Genomic DNA, 14,172 nt, shown 5'->3' on the forward strand with positions numbered 1-14,172 from the left:
CTCTGAAGCCACATATCTGTTGTAGCCTAACGGCTTAGAAAGTGCCTCCCAAAGGTTAGGGAACCGGGGTCAGCTTCTGTCAAGGCAATATGTCAGCTCACACTGTGAGTAGCGTGGATGTTGTCTATAGAAGTCCCAATTCAACCATTAAGTGTATCTTTCATCTCCCTGGGATAACTGGGAGACAATATGTGCAAAATTGCCCCAGGGAGAAGCAGTCTGTCCAGCCAGTCCTACAGGGAGCAGACATTAATGCTGAAGAAGGGTGTGAGTGCGCGGGCAGGTACTTGTGCTGTGGTGGGAACTGTAGCCCTCGACGGCTGCCCTATGTGGTGGACAGTGAAGGATGGGTGGAAGGGAGAAAGTAAGGAAGAGAGCTGGAGAAATAAGGAGGTAGGAAGGGAGAGGGAGGGAGGGAAGGGACACGCTGGAGAGGTGGGCACTTGCCTCATGAACTGCTTACCTAGCGTCACCTTGTGACAGGTGAACAGATGGGCAAGGTCACTGAGGAAGTCTGTAAAGTCCCCAGAAGGGAGGTGATGGTGAGGGAAAGGTACCTAACACCCAGCACCGGGAAGGTCCTCACGTGCCAATAGGTCCTGACTAGTTCTAATCAGCTTATACTGGATTAGGATGGGTCCGATATCCTCTACAACTGGGAGCACGTATACAATGGGGGGGGGGGATAGGGATGGCACAGGAAGAGAAGAGTAGGAGGAAAAGGGCGGGGAAGGAGGAAGTTGGAAGGAGAAGATGGGGATATGTAGTTACACAGATTCACAGAGGGAAGACACTCTGTTAACAGTGGTGGCGGAGTTCGGAGAGATTCAAACACAGATTCAAACAAAACCATCCTCAAGTCTTCAGGTACCGCCCAGAGCTGGAATAGGCAGGAACGATGCTCCCTGGAGCTGCTGAACGGAGCCTGGCTATGCTGATCCCTTGACTTAAGACTTCCCGCCTCAAGAGCCCTGAGAAATCCGTGTTCTCAAGGCTCTGAGGAACTCAGGGAGGAAACCAGGAGAGCCTCCTGGCCATACCCCAGGGCCCCTAACCTGGTCCCTGCTTATCTTTCTAAGCCATTTTCCTCCCCTAAAGCCTCAAGGTTACATTGTAACCCTCGTCCCATCCATGCTGCTGTATCTGGTTCTCTTTACCTTTAGTAGTTTTTGGTAGGAGGAGCTTGAAATTTGGGAGGCTAATCCTCCCGCTCCAGGTCACCCTCAATTCAGTTTGCACCAGACTGCAAAAAAGCAGCGGTGTTCCACCTCCTTCGGCAACCCTCAGAGCCCAGCCCGTGAGAGTCAGGGCTGTCCATATTGGAGCTATTAAATTGTCGTAAGAAAGAGGCCTTTGTCGCAGGGACACAGCCCTCAGCTCAGTCACAGAGACAGATTGTGCCAGAAAACAAATAACAGAAAAAGAGAGAGAGAGAGAGAGAGAGTTCAACCACAGCGTTCTTTGGAGCTTCAGTCATCTGCCTCCCGCCTGCTCTTAAAAGAAGAATTTCCTTTTATCAGCGTAATTCCTTCGGATAGGTTACTGGCGGTATAATTCCATCCAGAACAAAGAGCCCTGGGGAGACCCCTGCCCGGACCATCTGCATGGCCTGTACCCTGCAGTGGGGAGACAGAGGCCCCCTAGACCTCAGGTACCCAGGAGAACTAGGGCTGCAGTGAGGAGACAGGAACCCCTCAGGCCTCAGGGTCTTGGAAGAGCCAGGGCTGCAGTGAGGAGACAGGAGCCTCTCGGGTCTCAGGGTCTCAGGAGAGCCAGGACTGCAGTGGAGTTTTCAGGCACTAGGAATCAGCAGGACTAAGTCATGAATACCTCAGCTCACAAATCAACATTCACATCACAGCTGACATCTGCAGGCCAGACCCAGGGCCTCTTGACTCACGTGGCCCTCAGGTACTGCCACCAGGCCAGAAAGTTTCATGCAGATACATCCACCACCCCACCTTCCATGCCCCCACCATGCCACGGCAAGTCTTCCCAGAACATTTCCCACAAAGCCCTCAGCGCCAGTAACCAGCCTGGGTCTTACCCCTGAGCCTGGGACTTTCTTGTTGAGCATTTGTGGAGGTTGAGCGGTGAGAGGCTGCCCTAGTGGGAAGCCCAGGAGACCTCGGCCTCTTGGGGAGGGAGGCCCACATCCTGGCCGTGGAAATGAGCACACTCCTAAGAAGGACTTAGCTGCTGGTGCTGGGGTGGAACCCAGGGCCTTGTGCGCGCACGGTTGGCAGTCTGCCACCCCGCTGTGTTCTCAAAGCCTCGGTTCCTTTGTGATAGGAGCTCACTGCGTAGCCCGGATTGGCTCCAAACCTGAAAATATTCTTCCTCCAGCTCTCAGAATGCTGAGATTACAGGTGTGTGCCATCACACTGGCAAGAATTATCTTTTTTTTTTTTTTTTTAAAAAAAGGATGTGGCAGGGAGTAGTTCAGTTGGTGGGGTCCTTACCTAGCACGCACCTGTCTTGGGTTCAACCTTTGGCATGACATAAACCGGGCATGGTGGTACCTGCAAGGTTGTCCTGAACTATATGATGAATTTGGAGGCCAGCCTGGCATACGTGAGACCCTGCCTATAAATGAATGAATGAATGAATGAATGAATGAACATAGAGACCTTGCCTATAAATAAATTGATAAACAAAAAAAGGTATGTCCATATTTAGAGGAGACAGAACAATGTGTGTGGGGTAGGGACTCTGCCTTGTCTTTCTCCAAGTCCCAAAGCATGACGTCCTGAACCAGGAATGGGGATCAAGTATGAATGTACAGTAGAGTCATTGAAGAGCACAGAATCCAGGCTCTAGTGCTGGCGTGTCATGTAGCACGCGCTGGCATGTCATGTAGCACGTCAGGGTTGGGCCCCAGCACCTGCAGTTCCCAGGAGCTCTGGTGTGCCACACAGTATGAGAACCAACTTTTTCAGAAGGAAAGCAGGGAACAAGAGGCTCTTGACACCCCCACCCCCACCCCTGTGCCCTCCGCCCCCTCTGCAGGGGCTATTTTCTCCTGGACAGGTAACTTTTGCTTGGGAGTGTGTTGCCTCTGGCTAAAGCCCAGTGAAGTTAGCTCAGGTAGACAGCAGTGAAAGAGATGCTGGATTTTTATGTCCTGAGGACGGGAGTACAGGATCCAGTGCAGAGTGACATGCAGGGTTCTTGTTCCAAAGGCGAGAGCCTGCCTTTTTGGTCCTCTCTGTAATGGTTTCCCTTAGCTCGCGACGCTGTGCATGCGCATGTGTGCAGGGCCATTTTAACTTTTCCTAGTAAAATGGATATGCCTGGACATTTTCTGTGGTATACAGCCATGTTGTACTGCCATCCATTTCGAGAACTCTCTTGCTCGTCCCAATCTGCAACCCTGTACCCATTTAACACCAACTCCTCCCACTTCCTGGCATGCAAGCTTTCTGCTCTCTCTCTTCCTCTCTGTCTGTCTCTCTGTCTCTCTCTCTCTCTCTCTCTCTCTCCCTCTCTCTCTCCCCACAACTGACTCTGCTAGAGACTCCTGTATCTGTCCTTTTGTGACTGGCCCCGTCACTTAGTATAACCTTCCTGAGGCTCATTTGTGATGTAGTCTGTGTCCGTTCCCTTCCTTTTCAAGGGTGATCGTAGTCACTCTCGCGAATGGACCATATTTTGTTTTTCTATTCACCTGTCAGTGGACAATCAGTCATATCTCTTCCCTTAGCCCCACGAACAACACTGCAGGGGTGGTATGTCCACATCTATCTGGGGCCCTGCTTTTAATTCTTCTCTGTTTATATTCAGAAGTCGTTGTAATTTGACTGGTAACTTTAGAGAACTTGGTCAGGGTGTGTTATCTTGGCTGGCACACCATGCTACTGGGCGAAGGGTCACAAGGTGGAGGAAAGAGACTCTCATAGATTTGCAGGGTCAGAGACCGGGCATGTAGAATGTGCTCAGCCCTGAGTGGGACCCCACATGGCTATGACCACACATCCACATTGCTGACCCTATAGCGGGGAGAGTGGGGAGGAAGTGGGAGAAGCAGTGAGAGTCACGGGGCTACTCTGATTCCAGCCCTGCACCCCAGCTGATCTCCTAACCATTAGCCTCATGTCCCCAGCCATGGTTACTCCTCAGCCAGGTAGGTGACATGCTCATGACCCCTACTCTGAAGCCAGGCAGTGGCAACAGATGACCACCAGCTGCTGACTGACCCTACACCCCTTCTTGCCCAGCTCAACAAGCCACCCTGTGACCACAATTGGCTCTCACTCTCTAGTGTTCAGTGCCCAGGACACAAAGCACAAATGATGCTCATCCTTGGCCCTTCCTCCTCCCTGAGCCATAGTTTCCTCATAAAACAGGAATTGTCAGGAGAAGAAAAGCAAGACTCTGGTGGCCAGCCCACCAAAGCACTTCTGACATACTCAGGAGGGACAGTGGTTGTACCCCCATTCTGTCTTCCTTTGATACCTACGACTGAGACCCATAGCTTACGGTATGGTGGACTCTGGTCTTGCCTTCAAGTTCCTTGACCCCACTCTTTAATAACTAGGATAATTTTGGAAAGTCACCTTCTCTGCCTTGGACTTTGATGCCAACTGTCCCCAGGCCACAGTGCTGGAGGTAGAATGTCAGTGCCCCACGGGTCTCTAGTCCAGTTCTAGAATGAGAGGAATCACACTGTCAAGTCAGATAATGGCAGTGGTACGGGACTGGGGTAATGCTGCCTCTGGTCATTCTGGTCGTTCAGTATGTAAGGCCAGTAGGACTTGGGGCACAGTTGGATGAGGATGGTAACAGCTGCCTCCCTGGGTAGTGGTCCCAAAAGTCTCCACCCTGCTGGGCTTGGGAGGTGGCTCAGTGGGTAAAAGGATTTTCTTTTCGGGTGTAAGGACCAGGTTTTTAATCCCCACAACCTGTATAAAGCCCGGCATGGCGGCTCAGTGCTCCAATAGGGAGATGGGAAGCAGAGACAAGGTAAGATTTCTGGAAGCTCACGGGCCAGCTAGCCTTCCATAAACCGCAGAAAAGCAACAAAGAGATCCTGTTTCAAAGAGATGGAAGATGATGATTGCTATCCAAGGCTGTCCTCTGACCTCCACATTCATCCTGTGACACGCGTGTTACCCACATTACTATGCATGAATGTGGTCCAGTCTTGGGGGGAGCATGTGTGCACACACATATACATACACTATCACAAACACGCACAGACACACAGTGCACACGCTCAGTTGCACATGCACAGAGACACACAGTGCACACAGTCGCAAATACACACAGTCACACAGAGTACACACTCAGGTGCTCACACAGAGGAACACAGTGCATACATTCACACGCACATACCCAGGCACACAGTGCACACACACTCACAGGTATGTATATACACACAAAAATATTCAGACACGTAGAGCACACACTCACATGCACACAGGTGCACAGTGCACACATATGTACACATGCACACAGGTACACAGTGCACACACATGTACACACAGGCACACAGTGCACACATACTCAGGCATGCATGCACGCACACACACACACACACACACACACACACACACAGACACCCAAATACACACTCATGTCCCCACACTGTGCTGCAGGGGCAGAAAACTTGTCGCTCAAGGCTCCAGTACTACTATGACGTGCCTGCTTGAACCTTCTTGTTCCTTTCTGCTGTCTCTTTTCCTGGTTCAAGCCTGCCTGGTCTGCTTGAATTTGGAGCTGCTCACCTGCCTTCCTTGTTGGTGCTGTCTTTTCATTGTCACCTTTGGCCCAGAATTACAGCTTTTTTTTTTTTTTTTTTTTTTTTTTTTTTTTTTTTTTTGGCTTGTCAGACTAGCCTGGTACTCACTATGTATCCCAAGCTGGATTCAAACCTATGCAGTCCTCCTGCCACAGCCTCCTGAGTGCTAGAATTATCAGTGTGAGCTACGGCACCTAGCTCTATTTTTATTTGTCTGTTGTTTTTATTATTTTCAAGAGGTCTTACCAAGTGGTTCAGGGTAGCCTTGAATCAGTGTTCCTCCTGTTTGCCTCCACCTCCAGACCCTGGTATGACCGGCATGGCCCACATGCTCAGCTCCAGTGTCTATCCCTTGCCTGCCTGGACTCCTCACCTTCCTTCTTGACGTGGACCGGTCTCCCCCTTCATGTTGTTTGTCCTGTCATTGCACCGGCCGGGCACACCTGGCCTACCCCTTCCTGCTGCAGACTATGTCTCAATGTGACCCGTGGGATTAGCTTTCACCTCAAATGTTCCATTTCTGCTTTTCTCTCTGCGGTTTAGTAAAGCATACAAAATCATATCCCTTGATCTTGTACTATGCAGAGGGAGAAACAAGGAAGTGTAGTGGCGAGGGTCACCTCTAAGGACTCTGGAAAGTTCCTCTCCTCACCTAGTAGAACAGTTGAACGGCGAGAACAGTTCGGGGGCAGCACTCCAAGCTCACAGTGCTGCTGTGGGAGGCATGACAAGGGCAGGAGCCAAGACTGTCTGCAGGTGGTCTTCCCATGCTGCCTGTTGGTCACCTTATGTGAAAAATCTGATTGACTGAACTCAGTAGGAACTTTAAAACACATATACTTTCCTTCTCAAGGTAAGGATTCATGTAGTCCAGGCTGGCCTTGAACTTACTGCATAGCCACGGGCGGTCTTGAACTTCTGATTGGCTTGCCTCTATCCCAGCAGCTGAGACCACAGGCATGCCCACCACATTTGTTTAGGCATTGCTGAATGGAGATCAGGACCCAGGCCTCACAGACACTAAATAAACTACATCCCCAGCTCTGGCTTGTTTTGTCCTTTAGCCTCCAGGAGCTGGGGAGAATAACATCTGTCTACCTTTGAGTGAAGAGCTGGCATTGTCCAGTATGGCCTGTAGTGAGCGGGTCAACTCAAATATGTGTTCAGAGAATAACAGAAATAAAAATACATATGATGAAAATCGTTAAAACCTGTCTCTTTCTCTCCTCCCCACCACAGAGATAGATAGATAGATAGATAGATAGATAGATAGATAGATAGATAGATAATTTATTTGTGTGTTTGTATTCCATGCTGACCATTTGGGGTTGGATAGCCAATAGGTGAACTCTTTCCTGGGGAAGACTTTTGCTCCCACTCCCAGCATTCCTCAGTTGCCTGCAGTTGTTTGCTTAGGGTTGAGGCCTTTGTGGGCTTTCCCTGGACCACATTAGCTTGCCTCTTCATGTGACCCTTGTTCAGCTCACATTTAGGCAGTCGTGTTGGTGAGACTTCATGAATTTAGTTCCTGACATTTCCGGGAGACACACTGTCACAGCAAACTCCCCAGTGCTCTGGCTCTTGCAGTCTTTCTGCCCCTTCTTCCACTGTGATCCTTCAGCCACGGGTGCAGGGATCCTGTTGTTAATGTGTCAGCTGGGATTGAGCTTCTCAACTCTGCTTCTTGATTGGGTATGGTTTTTGGTAGTGGTTGGCAGGCTGGAAGCTCTTCCCAAAGGAACGGCCAGGCTAATTGGAATAGGACCAAAAATGATCAAAATTATAATTAAAACTAAAACTCTTAGAGCGTGGGGATTAAAAAGGAAGAATTCAATCACCTGGAGCAGATGTCTGTTGGAACCCCCATCAAACAAGAGAGCAGTAATTTCCTAGTGAGGCGGATGAACTTTACAAAGTGGAGCAGTTGAGCGGCTAGAAAACAGAGCCTGGGGCAACAGAAACTAAGAGGAAGCCGGAGAAGCCATAGGAGGGGAACAGGATGCAGGGGGAGGCAAGAAGTCAGTCCAAAGCAGATCTTTTGCCATGATTTCTCAAGAAATGAAGTCTAACTTCCCCTGGGTCATTCGAACCTGAGAGCCATGGCCCCGCTGGCCTGCGGGAAGAGGCAGACAGAGTGTAGAAGAAAAGATAACCAGGTCACTCCGTTCTTCCCATCCTCTGCTTCTTTGGCCCAGGTCCCCTTCACTCACACTTCTAGGGTGTGTTTCCCATTATTCCAGGAAGCTAGCTTGTGCCCAATCAAAGGGAATATGACAATGAAACTCCCATTGCTCCAGCCTTCATTCCTAAGGAGTCAGAGACCGCGTCTGATACCAGATCATCTGATAGGCTACAAACAAGACTTGAAGGATGGCGTGATGATGATCTGTCAGTTGGGGTCCGCTAGCGAAGCACAATCAATGGGATATGTGTATGGTATGAACACAACCAATGGGTTGTGCGTATGGTATGAAAAGAGCAGAAGGAACCAATGGGATGTGTGTATGGTACTAACAGATCAGAAGGAACCAATGGGTTGTATGTATGGTATGAACAGATCAGAAGGAACTAATGGGATGTATGTATGGTATGAACAGAGCAGAAGGAACTGGCTCTCATGAGTACAGAGGTCAGGAAATCCAGATTCAGATCGTGGATAGGGAATTCAGCCCAAAAGAATTGAAGGTTAAGGTTCCAGTCCACAGGGAGTTCACTGGAGGAACCCTTTCTCACTTTGGGGCCCTGTCTTTATTCAAGTCAAGCTTTCGATTATTGAGATAAGGCTCGCCCAGATCAGGATAGGCGATCCGCTCCGTGTCACCAATTACAGTGTTTGCCGTCAGGCTGGGGGTGTAGCTCAGTTGCTAGCCTGATTACTTAGCACGCAGAAAGCCCTGAGTTCAACCCCCAGCACTGCATAAGCCAGGTGTGGTGGTGGTGGCACACTCGTGTGTAATCCCAACACTCTGAGATAGAGCAGGAGAGTCAGAAGCTCAGGGTCGCTCTTAACTAGCCAGTTAAAGCCATCAGTGAGACCCTGCTCTAAGATACAAAGCAAAAGAAAAATAATACAGTTTTCATCACTTCTAAAAACACCGCTGCAGCAACATCTAGGATACTTAACCATCCCTAAGCATTCCATAGCCCAGTCAAGTTGAAAGATAAAATGAGCCATCACCCATGAGACCTGTGGAGACCCCTCAGCTGAGGAACAGAGAGAAGCCAAGGTTCAGAGGGCAGGCAGTCCTCACTTACGCAGACAGTCCTCAGACAGTGGACTCAGACGGCAGGCAGCTGCCCTGTGAAGGGAGAAGGTTCTATGTGGTCACTGTTCCTGCAGGGATTCTGCTTGGTTGTCTGTCTGTCTGGATTCTGCTGTCTCGCCTCTCCGTGTGGCAGGCTTGCTTTTTCCAGTTGTTTGTAGTTAGAGGATAGTTTTTTGCCACACTCGGGGAAGACCAGACAGAACGAGGTTTCATAGCTGAGCTGCGCGTTTTGCTTGGCACCAGTTACTCCATGCCACGGACTTTACCTCCCTGGCCGTTTGGTGGAGAGAAGACCAAGAATGACTTCATGGCCCTGTAACAGAGCAAGCATGTGTGTCCCTGTGGGTGTGGGTGTGTCAAGGGGGATGATTGGGGCTTTGTTCTCCTTAGGAGTGGAAACGATGATGTCTTGAAGACTCTTGTGCTTTCTTTTCTTTTCTTTTTTTTTGTCAGTCTTTCTCTCCCTTCAGTGATTCTTTCCACTTCTTGCCCACACTGCGGCCCCGCCCACATATCCCTGCCCTGGCCTGTGTGCCAGTCTCTCTCAGGACAGATCCACATTGTTCCAGCTGAGATCCACATGACAACCTTGTTCATAACAAGGCTCACATTCTCTTTGTCGTAGCCCCAGGAGCCTGACTCCCGTTTACACTGCATCTCAGTTTGGATTTGCAGATTTCCAGTGTTCACCAGCCACCCATGGCTACCATATTGGGCAGAGCATGGATTTTAACTCTCCGCTGCACAATGCAGTCAGCTGGGGAGCTTTCAAATGCTGAGGCCAGGGCCGGAGAGATGGCTCAGTAGTTAAGAGCACTGGCTTCTCTTCCAGAGGAGCTGGGTTTGATTCCCAGCACCTACTCGGTGACTCACAACCCTCTGTAACTCCAGTTCTGAGGAATCTGACCCCCTCTTCTGGCTTCTGTGGGCACTCTGCATACCCATGGTGCAAAGATATACAGGCATGTATATGCAGATATACAAGCAAGACAGGCATACACATAACATGTTTTTTTCAATACTGATGTCTAGGTCCTAGCTTACAGTCATTCTAAACTTTTATTACAACCTTTTAGTGTGTGTGTGTGTGTGTATGTGCCTGCGCACGTGCTACAGAGTGTGGATGAAGGTCAAAGAACAACTTGAGGGTGTTGGTTCTCTTCCTCCACTCTGTGGGTTCTGGTGTTTGAACTCACGTCAGTCTTGGTGGCAAGCACCTTTATTCACTGAGCCATCTCATTGCCCGTGTTTTTATTTTATTATTTGGGTTTTTTGTCGTTGTTGTTGTTTTGTTTGGTTTGGTTTTTGAAACAGGGTCTCATGTAGCCCTGTTTATATATATATGGTTATATATGGAGAAGAGTTATGGACTTCCAATCCCCCTGTTCCCACTGGGATCAGAGGCACCCCACACCACACCTGGTTTCTATGTGGTTAAGGATTGAGCCCAGGGCTTCCTGTGTGGTAGGGGAGTACTCTACCAACTGAGCTACATCCCCATCCCCTGGTGATTTTAACTTAAATCTTGGCTGTGCTGGCTTCTGGGCTCCTCGGGCAACTGTGAAGGACACGGAATCACAAACCAAGGTAGTGTAAGGTGCTGTCCTGGCGAGGCGAATCCCTCCTCTGTTAAGGCCAGCTCTCTCTTTCCCGCCTTCCCTCTGAGGCCCACACTGTAAACAGAAATTAAGCAAGCTCCAACTTGGGTCACAGGGAAAGAAAACCAGAAACAGGAGAGTATTAAATTCTGTCTGACAGGCAAGAGGGGACAAGCCAAGCTCCCTTGTCTTATTGGGGTTTGTTTACCAACAGGTTCAGTGTGTGTTTGTTTTACCACTGCCCTTTAGGCTGGCAAAGCATTTCCCATCCCCTTCTGCCAGAGTGTTCTCTGAGAACTGAGGAGCTATTAGGAGCACTGAATATTTAACATGGCTTGCCCTGTGCCTCCCTGGGATCTCGTGAAGGGATCAGAGGCATTTCCATGGGGCGTCTCCATTCTGGAGAGAATAAAGGCATCGAGATGGTAGAAGATCAGGGACACTGCCAATTCTGCACAGTCTATTTCTCTTTGCCCTAGACAAGTGAACTCTCCATCTTCTCAAATAGAAACCAGCCAGACTAACCGCAGGGACTCAGGTTTTTTAATGCATCCAGAAGTGATTGTTTCAGGGAACTGATCAAATGAGACATGAGTAATTCAATCAGAAGGAATGCAAACACAGGCTGGGTCCCCTGGCGTCTGGGTTCAGCTCCTGGCCAGCCAGGGCAGCTCACACACACTTGAGGCTTCTCCTGGCCAGTTGGTCCCTTACACTTCAGGGCTGCCAGGGGCCTGGTATCCATGTGTCTGTGGGATCGGAAACTTATTCAAGGCTTCCTGGAGGCTGGAAATCAGGGGAAACTCTGCAGAGGAGGAGGGGGCACTCACTCCATCTTTTCTCTCTTTGTTTAAACTCTGTGTACGTACATAGGGAAGGGGATGTGCGTATGACTGCAGGTGCTTTCAGATGCTGCAAGTGTTGTTTCCCTACCTCGGGACTAAGATTATAAACAGTGTGAGCCTTGTGATGGGGATGCTGGGAAGAGAACGCGGATCCTCTGCAAGAACAGGATGAGCTCTTAACCCCTGAGCCGTCTCTCCAGCCCTTCCTCTCTGTTTGGAGGGTATCAGTTTCAAATGAATAAACTCAGCAACGGATCCAAGAAGATAGTTGCTGGACTGTATGCATGCGGGAGCTGTATATAGCTCGGTGTCTGCTACTGAGTCAGGCTGTCTGTGGGTTAGGCCACCAGCTTTTTTGTATGTCAAAACCTTCCAGTAGAGAAGATGAATTGACCCCTCTCTCCTTATCTAAGTCTGTCACCCAAATAGGAAGCTTGGTCAGAGGTGCAGTGTATCTGCAGGTAGGTGATGCTGTTCAGTGAATTCTGCAGGATCCTTGGCTAGAGAGATGGCTCAGTGGGAAAAGTGTACTTGCTGCACAACTGTTCAGATCCAGCACCCACATAAAAAACCTAGTTCAACTATGTATGGTCTGTAACTGCAGCGCCCTTGGAAGTAGAGACAGGATGAGATCTGCTGGCTTCTAGGTTCAGCTCAAGGTTTAATGAGAGACCATGATAGAGGATGACAGGCAGGACACCCAGATCTTCCTGTGGCTTCTTTGGTGTGTGTGTGTGTGTGTGTGTGTGTGTGTGTGTGTGATATCTCCTGTTTATAATCTGATAAATGGTGTCCCCGCACACACCGGGACTTTGAGCTCTGGTTTTCTCTCTGTTTCCACAGGCCTAGCATCCTTTCTCAAGTCTTTGAACAAGTTTCTCGCTTCTACTTATTTACAAGTATATTTATATTCATCACTTATCTTACACTGTTTACAAGACATGGAGGCACAGCTCCCTATCTCCTAAGCTAAAAAAAAAACCCAAACAAACAAACAAACAACAACAAAACCACAAGAGTTTACTGATTCACAGAGAAAAGGAATCCAAGGATTCTGGCTTCAGGCAGTTTGGTCCAGAGGCTTAAATTATATTCTTAGACGTCTGCTTAGTTTTCTCTCTCAGCCCTGCCTTCTTCCGTGTAGGCCTTTTCCCCGGGTTCTGTGTTCCGGCACAATGCTTCCCAGAAACCGCTCCAACCCTGTGTCCTTCCTGGTTCATGCCTAACAAAAACAGGCTGTCCTCTTTCTATAGCCCCCGTGGCGTTCAAGTAAACCAGTGTGGTTCACTGTGAGCAGAGAAGGGACGGCATTACTCTCCAGGGCAGGCTGTTCTGCAGCCTGGAGCTTAGCATGGAACCCAGCTGAGTCTCATGGAGGAGGCTCCCTACAGGGACCTGCTAGGACACTAAGGCAAGAGAAGAGACCTTCATGGTGGAGCCTGTGGATTCCTTTTGGGCAGAAAGCATGCACAGAAGTGATGTTTAGGGTTCAAGTCCAGGCTCTGCTGGGGGTGGCTGTGTGGTTGTGAGCAGGCCCCTGGAGATTTCTGGTATGTCTTTCAGAGCATGGCAACTGTGTTTATGGAAACCATATGAATTAGTGAGTTAATCTAGCCAGAATGTGAAGTACTGTATCTGCCAAATAATATTTGGTTATATTACGAGGTCACAATGCAAGTTCTTCTGTTTACTGATTTTTGAATAGAGCAATGGGTTTCCAAGACTCTTCTAAAGATACACCAAGGAGGAGGCCACCCAAGCCTCTCCTGCAGCTAATGAGTCTCTGAAACCCTGGGTTGAACTTAGTTAGCAAAGGCATGCATTAGCTTTCTGCAAAGGTTTTGTGAACTGAATCTCTCTGAACTTCAGTCTTAAAAGAGTCACCTAAGCTCTTAGGAAAATTGGGGGCAATGCTGGGGAGAAGGTTCGGGAAGTGTTGGTCATGCAAGCAAGAGGAGCAGAGTTCCATCCCCTAAGACTCACGTAGTCTCATCCTATTGTAATCCTGGAGACGGGGAGGTGGGGACAGGCAGACCATGGGGATTACTAGCCAGTCAGTCTAGCTGAACTGGCATATTCCAGGTAATTGTGAGATGTTTCAAAACACAAGGTTGAAGACTTCCTGAAGAAAAATGCCAGAGATTAACAATTAACCTCTGGTTTCTACACACACACACACAGACACACACACACACAGACACACACCCCATAGGGAGACTTCATTTATGTCTCGTGAGCCTACTGTCAAGACACAGAGCCTGGGTGACAGGCTTGGAACCTGGAGAACACCACAGGAAGGGCACATTCAGATGTGTGCCTTTGCTTGCTTTCTGCTTTTTCTCTCCCGGCCTCCCCAACTTTCCCTCCCCGGGTCTGTTGTAAATAAAAGACCATCAGCGTTGTAATACCTCTTGGCCACCAGGCTTTCTTCAAGTCAGAACTTGAGTCTTGAGGGATTTCACTTGGGCACACGGCATTCACGTTGCCTTCTGTCCCTTTTGACACAGGTTCTCAGTAGGAGCAGCAGGCCCATGTGGGGGTCTCTTTCCTCCCTTATGGTTTGGAAGGGAACCATTCTTGACGGAAAGTGCTGGTATTTCAGGAAAAACCTATTAAGGAAATCCCAGTGGGAGGAAGAAAAATCACACTTAAGTCAGATCCGTCCACAGCTCCTCCGCTCTGCTGTCTGGATTCAGTGTCTATTAAGTCTTCTTTGCTCATCC

General features: G+C 49.2%; 1 protein-coding gene and 1 long non-coding RNA gene across 5 annotated transcripts in view; one reads left to right on the forward strand and one right to left on the reverse strand.

Annotated features, from left to right (window-relative positions):
• Window positions 1–14,172, forward strand: part of Slc39a11 (solute carrier family 39 member 11) — a 442,672-nt gene that overhangs the window by 391,889 nt on the left and 36,611 nt on the right. The window lies entirely within an intron of this gene.
• On the reverse strand, window positions 7,013–9,218 carry LOC146893342 (uncharacterized). The gene is made up of 2 exons (XR_015003884.2): window positions 8,996–9,218; window positions 7,013–7,489 (listed from the first exon to the last, which is right to left on the reverse strand). It is a non-coding gene; the product is annotated as an uncharacterized LOC146893342 (long non-coding RNA).

The sequence above is a fragment of the Myodes glareolus genome, chromosome 9, assembly GCF_982192425.1.
Source record: "Myodes glareolus chromosome 9, mMyoGla1.1, whole genome shotgun sequence".
Classification (NCBI taxonomy): domain Eukaryota; kingdom Metazoa; phylum Chordata; class Mammalia; order Rodentia; family Cricetidae; genus Myodes; species Myodes glareolus.